We start from the raw sequence: 7,149 nt of genomic DNA, 5'->3' as shown, positions 1-7,149 counted from the left end.
CATCAAATAAAAACCAACCTGAAGAAATAATCACCAAATGACTGAAGATACAAAATACCTACATGTGAGCCAAACCATGAAGCAGAATAAAATATAAATCTATCACGTACTTATCTCAGAGAATTGCTGAGCATTCAAGCTTTTGCTCTTCTTTTTGCCTAAGTACTAAGTGGGTGGAAATGTTTTCCTTTCATTTACTGGAAACAAAAGTGATGCTGCATCAGCAGATAGGATGCAAAATAAAACATTTTATAAAAACAAGATGATGCCTATTTAAATGTGATCAAAGCAAAATGACAAAGAGGCTTCATTAGAGAATGAATTTTGCAATCAAAAGTTGTATTCAGAAAGATTTAAATGGGGGGATGTCCTGGTGGTGTAGCTCAGTAGTAGTTTCCTACCACATGGAAAGCCCTGGGTTCAAACCCAGCCCCTTGGGAAAAAAAAAAGTGGAAGGAAAAGACCTAAGATCTACTAAAGACAGAGAGAGAACAGGGTCCATGCCAGGATGTAAAGGACCAAGCTGCAAGGGAGAGAGGAGGGCATTGAATATTAAAGAAAGGAGGAAAGATGTCAGCTCAGTCAATCTCTGGATGGAAAAAAAATTATTAAACAGAAAAGAATTAGTGAATTGTAAACAAAAGCAGAAATGTGTTATATTCATAGTTCTAATTTTGGAAACTACTGCTCCGCAAAATACATATTTGCATTGACAGATGATAAATGAAAATTTTTAGTGGAGGGAATTCCCTCCCAATTTGTCATCATGCTAAGAGAAAACATTTCACTAAAAATTTCAAATGTGTGAGCTAGGTATGATGGTGCACTCCTGTAATCCCAGCTATTGGGAGGCTGAGGCAGGAAGATCACAAGTTCAAAGCCAGCATGGGCAACTTAGCAAGACCCTATCTCAAAATAAAAAATAAAAAGATCTGAGGATAGAGTTCAGTGATAGAGAATTCCTGAGTTCAATCCCCAATACTGGAAAAAAATTCAAATTTATGTCCATTTACCCAGGAAGAAGCTAACATTGATAGAATTCTATAGTTATAAGAACCAAAAGAAAAAACAGAAGAGAGCAAAGTGCAGTCCAACTAGGGATTTTTAATCCACAGACATAACCATATCCTTTAACTGCTCTAAATTAATCCCATCTCCAAGCATGTGATGATAATATAATGTCCAGAGAACTGAGAGGTTGTATGAATGAGATGGATAAATCCTTACTGGGGATGTTAGAGAGATTGAGTAGATCAAGAGAGGTGCCGGAAGACTCCAGAGGCATGTTGACATTGTTGTCAGGTTGAAAAGGTGAGGAAGACCTATTCTGGAAACCACAGACAAAAGGTAGTTGGCATTAGTGGGGATTCTGCATGCCTGCAAAGAGACAGTGCGGCAAGTTACTAGGAACACATCACAACAGGGTGACTAGTTTCATGATTTAAACTACAGAGATGAGACCACTAGGTCCGGGATGAATGGCAAATAGTGTTGCTGGACTATAGCAAGACATGTGCCCAGCCCTCCTGATATTCTTCCCCTGACCACTGGCTCAACAAGTATCTATGGACCCCCTGAGATGTGCAGGCCTGGTCCCCTACCTGCTCCTGTGAGGCTGATGCTGTGGTTACATTCTCACCCACAGCCCTTACATTCAAGACAGAAGCACAAGCTGTCAGCAGCATCATGAGTAGATTATAAACTAAATGAACAATCTCTTATATGTGTTGTCAGTCGAACATCCCAGATATGAAAGGAGGTCTCAGGGATCTGATCACAGCCCTGTGTCAAAGTTTGTGGCCATTTCCCTCAAGCAACATAGATGAGAACCCTGGTCACAGTGTTGTATGTGACATAAAATGCACAGGGATAACCAAACGATTGATTAAATTAGTATCCAACAGCCCTTAAAAGCCTGTAGCAGTGGGCATATCTAACATGATACAATTTTTGAAAGAATATATTGAAGGTTCTTTATCTGTTTCAAAAACAGAAAATCACTAGGATCAACAAATAACTTCACTTGTGTGATTCATCTGAAACCAGTACATGGTGCATGTGGCTTTTCAGAAGCCTAAGTCAACTCCATATGAATGGAGAGTGTGAGTCTCCATCTTATCTGAAGATGAATTCAAGATGAAGACAAGGTACAACTGCTGTCCTCGGCACTGGGGGCCATAACTGGGGACAGTGTCCATTTCCAGCTCGCTTGAGAAAGATGCCAGCTAACTAGCTTCTGTTAAGAGGGCTGAGCTATGTGAAGAACTGTGGAAATGGAAGATTCCCTGGGACAGGACAAAGTTCCTCAGATATTCCAAGTCTATCCCATGGAGAAACTATTAGACTTGTTCTGGGTTGGTCCCAAGGAGGAAATTAGGGAGAATGGATGGGAAAAGCTAGAGAAAGGTTTCAGGTGTAGGAAGACCCAACAGGGCTGCCTTAAGAATCAGAGTGAATTGGCAGTCCCTGGGCACATTTCTGCAGAAGCTCCAAAACCACAGAAGTATTTTAGACAGGGGTTGTGGCCAGTTCACAGTCAATAACCCGAAACTCCCATTCAGTGTTGCTTGTTTTGCTCTTTCGACAGACACATCTGTTGAGTCAGCTTTCCACTGCTGGGACAAACACCTGAGAAAACTCAGAGGAGGGAAGATCTTGGGAGTCGCAGTTTCAGGGGTTTTGGTCCACGGTCAGCCAGCTCCATTGCTTTGGGCCTCAGGTGAGGCAGGACATCACGGTGCAGGGAGTGGCAGAGGAGAGCTGCTCGGTTTATGGCAGAGAGGAAAAGGAGGGGGGCAGAGAGACGATACAGACTCCAAGGGTCGCCCGCAAGAACCCACTCCTAGTTTCCACCATCTCCCAGCAGTCCATTCCACTATGACTCACTCAGTGGATGAATCCACCAACCAGGCCAGGGCCCTGGTGATCCCATCACTCCCCAACAGCCCTACCGCTGACCACTGCTGTACGGGGACCAAGATTTCTACATTTGAGTTCTCAGAGGACATTCCAGACCCAAATCATAACAAAATTCTTGGTTAGATGATATTAAAAGCAAAGAAAAACATGTCTTGGCTTTTATCTTGCTATCAAAATTGGGTGTTGGGTACAACCAGTTCTAAAAGCTAGCATTAAATTTTCGGATAAAACAGAAAGGAAAATGAAGGAATGGAAGGGAACAATTGGAAATGTAGCTGATCCACAACAGGCCAGAGGATGGGAGACGACTGAGGGGAAAGCTTCGCTCAGGAAGAAGGGTGTTCCGCCAAAGCTGCCCTCCTTACTCCTCCACGTGGAGTCCCTGGGTCTCTCCCTACCCGCCTTCTGTCAAGTCTATAATTTTTTGGTTCTTTGAGCTGCTGACCTAAATCTCACAAATTGTGTATTTCTCTTATCATTTCATAACAAAGATATAACAGGAAAAAGGAGGAGAAAGACTTAAAGGTTAAAAAAAAAATCACAAACAAGCAACACAGACCCATACAAGTGTTAGAAGTCAATTCTCCATTACTGTGTAAGTTCAACTCCACATAACGAATTTTCCTTGTGCGCCTCAGCTTTCTGATTTCCAGAGTACTACTGACCACATGAGACTTTAGCAGAGTTCAGCCCCACATTATTGCTAAATAGCTGTCACTTTCATATGGGCTTTAAAAAGTTGTATCTCATAAGTGAATCAAAGTTAATTTTGTATCTCATAAGTGAATCAAAGTTAATTTTGTATTTTGATGTGCAACTTTAAAAATTACCTGGAAAGTTATATACATATACTATATATATATGCATATATTTATGTAAAAAAATTATTTTAAAATATACAGTGAAGGGGAAGTCTTACTCTCACCTCAGATCCCAGTCCTCATCCAGCACCACAAAAAAAAAGTGTCTGATGTACTCTGTCACACTGCCTCTCCTTTAACTGCCACATTCCACACACACACACACAAAAAAAAAAAAAAAAAAACACTGCAAAGATGTTTACAGCAAACTCTATCCGACCTCACCACCTAAAGGTAGCCACCAAGTTTGAGATATATGTGGAGTTTAGTGAAACTACTGACATTTGGATTAATCATTATAAAACATAATTTTGCTACCCAATTTTTCACCCTGCAATATGACAGAGAAGAAAATGAATTTGATTCCTCCTTTCCTTCCTTGAATTAAAGCTGATGATCAATGAGCCATTGTTTTATCAATCCTTCCTGGATAATGTTCACACTGTAATATTAAATTAGAAAAATAAGACATCTAATTTCCCTCACCTATAAAAGTTATATGATCTTTTTGTTCATGTTCAATTTGCATCAGTTCATTGAGTCCCAAGTGTGCCAATTCCAATATCATCAGAATGTGTCGTTATTACAGTCTGAAGGTATAAGGTGTTCTGGCTAAAGGAGTTCCCAGATCACCAGAGTTTTCTCTCTAAGAAACTTTGTGGCATTTAGATGCAGCTATCCTTATGTTTATATAAATATCCCTTTTTCTATTGAAATATCTAGTCTTCACTATCTTTGGGTGTTTTTTGTGTTTGTTTTTGGTTTTGGATTTGTTTGTTTTTTGATACTAGGGATTGAACTTACAGGCACTTAATCACTGAGCCAAATACCAAGTCATTTGGGGGGGGGGGGGGGCAGGGGGTTTCTGGGGATTTAACTCAGGGGCACTCGACCACTGAGCCACATCCCCAGCCCTATTTGTTGTATTTCATTTAGAGACAGGGTCTCACTGAGTTGCTTATCACCTTGCCATTGCTGAAACTGGTTTTTTGAACTTGCAATTCTCCTGCTTCAGCCTCCTGAGATGCTGGGATTACAGGCATGAGCCACCATGCCTGGCCCCTGTCCTTTTTTTGTATTTTATTTAGAGAGAGGGTCTCACCAAGTTACTTAAGGTCTTGCTAAGTTGCTGAGGCTGGCTTTGAACTCATGATTCTCCTGCCTCAGCCTTCCCAGCCACCGGGATTACAGGTATACACCACCACACCCAGCAAGTTTCTTGTGTTTAATACCTGATATGACAAATGGTATTTTTACTAGTTGTAAAATTACCTGTTTTGTAAATGGAGTTCTTTGAGGAATAGGTTCATCGGCCTGATTAGATAAGGGAACAGACTAGGATAGGCTAGGCTCAGCAACAGCTCTGCGGCTCGCTCTGGGGTACCCAGGTTCCCTGGTCCATCTGGTCAGTGGAGATGGGGAGCCACTGGCCAGGGGAGCCTCTCAGGACAGAGGCTGGCTCGCTGAACTAAGAGAAGCCTGTTGTTCTCTCAATGTCTTGTGGCTACCACACCTCTCGCCTCAGCCTTGTGTCCTTAGTTTCTACTTCTCTGTTCCCAAACTGTTCCCTAGTTTAAATTCTCGGTATGAAATCCACATAGCTCATCTTATCTCTTCCTGACAGTTACTTTTTTTGGCCAGCTTACAGCCTGCCTTAGGCTCAGAAGCCCAACCCTAGTCAGATGAATTGGGGATGAATGGGGAAGGCACTTTGGTCCTCATAATGTTGTCCCTTGACAGTGTTATAGAGGGCAGTGCCACTTAAAAGAGCATGAGATGCCATTAGTGACATATGCCTACCAGGGGCTTCTAGAATAGTCTCCTGGTCTCAATCAGTACTGAGTAAACACAACTATGTCCATTCTAGCTAAAGTTTCTGGAGTTTTCTAGATTCCAACTTTCCACTGAGGAATCATACTTCACAGCTGGGGTTCTGGTACAATTTATCTTCCTTTGTCAGCCTCCCAGTATTTTGACTTCTTTGTTTTGCAATACGACAGTAAAACACTGCCATAGCCTCCTTATGTTTGTGGGGATGCCAAGTTTGTCAGCAACATGTGAATCACCTCCATCACCAAAGGCTGCTTCAGTGCTACCCAGACCTCGGAGTTCTACACAGACTCAGGCAGCACCGCTAGGGCTGGAAAACCCGTCCTCACTGCAGGTCATCCTGGGACTGCCGACTAGCAGGCAGATCCCTTCTGCAACATCTCCACCAAGTGGCTGTCCAGCCTCTGCTCCCCAGTCTCCAGGGAGGAGCTTGCCAGCTGAAGGCAACACATTCCAATTCTAAATGCCTTACGACTGCACTTCTGGGGCTGGAGTGGTGGCTCGGTGGTAGAAAGCCTGCCTAGCATGTGTGAGGCACTGGGTTCACTTCTCAGCATCGCATATAAATAAATAAAATAAAGGTCCATCAACATCTAAAAAAATAATAAAAAAAAAAGACTGCACTTCCTGTTGAACTTAAACTTTTTGTTCCCTTAGCATCTACCCAGTGACCCTGGTTTGCTCCCCAAAGCCAATCAGAACAGATTCCAGGTAAGCGACTGAACACCATAAAGGTCTTGTGCTCCTGTGTCTGGCTGTGACTGAGCAGGTTGGCAATAATGCCCCTTGGATTTAAAAACAACACATTGAAGACTGTACCACCTACCTGAGGATAATGGGAGGAAACAGTACACGGGGCTCCCTGGCACACAGTAACATCCGTTGCTTTCCTGTCTTCTGCATGGCAACTGCCTCAAACATCCTCTCATCCAGAGCAGACATTTACAGCCTATTTAACTGTGCAGGGGAGGGGGGGTACACACATCCAGAATTCATTTCCATTTACTGATGAAGCTTCTTCTGTTGCACTTTCTATTTCTATTTTTTTTACTTCATCCATCTAATCCATTGTTCATGTGGGGACAGATCACAACAAAGGTATCCTCTGTGTGAGCCAGGAAGGAGCCCCAATGACCCAGGTGACCTCCCCATGGAGGCACAGTTCCAGCTGCCATCCAAAGGTATTGCAGGGGAACTTCTGGAACCCACTCAATGAACTCCCACCATCACTTCTGGGGGAGGTCTACCTTCCTTTCCAGCCAACCCACCAGAGACCACCTCCCCCTTGCACCTTGGCTCCCTCAATCCCCCTTCCTCCTGGGGGCCAAGGGAACATTAGCAGAGCAGGGAGAGCCAGGAGAGTGCCAGGTATGGCTCTTCTCAGTTACCAGTTCCTGCACTTGACAACACTACTGCCAGTGTAATAGTTAATTTGAATTGTCAACTTGATTGAATTAAGAGATGCCAATGATTAAGGGAGTTCTGAATTAGTCAATGAGGGTGTGTCTAGGAATGATTGGCATGTGGGATAACCAACTGA

The sequence above is a fragment of the Marmota flaviventris genome, chromosome 5, assembly GCF_047511675.1.
Source record: "Marmota flaviventris isolate mMarFla1 chromosome 5, mMarFla1.hap1, whole genome shotgun sequence".
Taxonomy (NCBI): domain Eukaryota; kingdom Metazoa; phylum Chordata; class Mammalia; order Rodentia; family Sciuridae; genus Marmota; species Marmota flaviventris.
Note: the sequence above shows the minus strand (reverse complement) of the source record.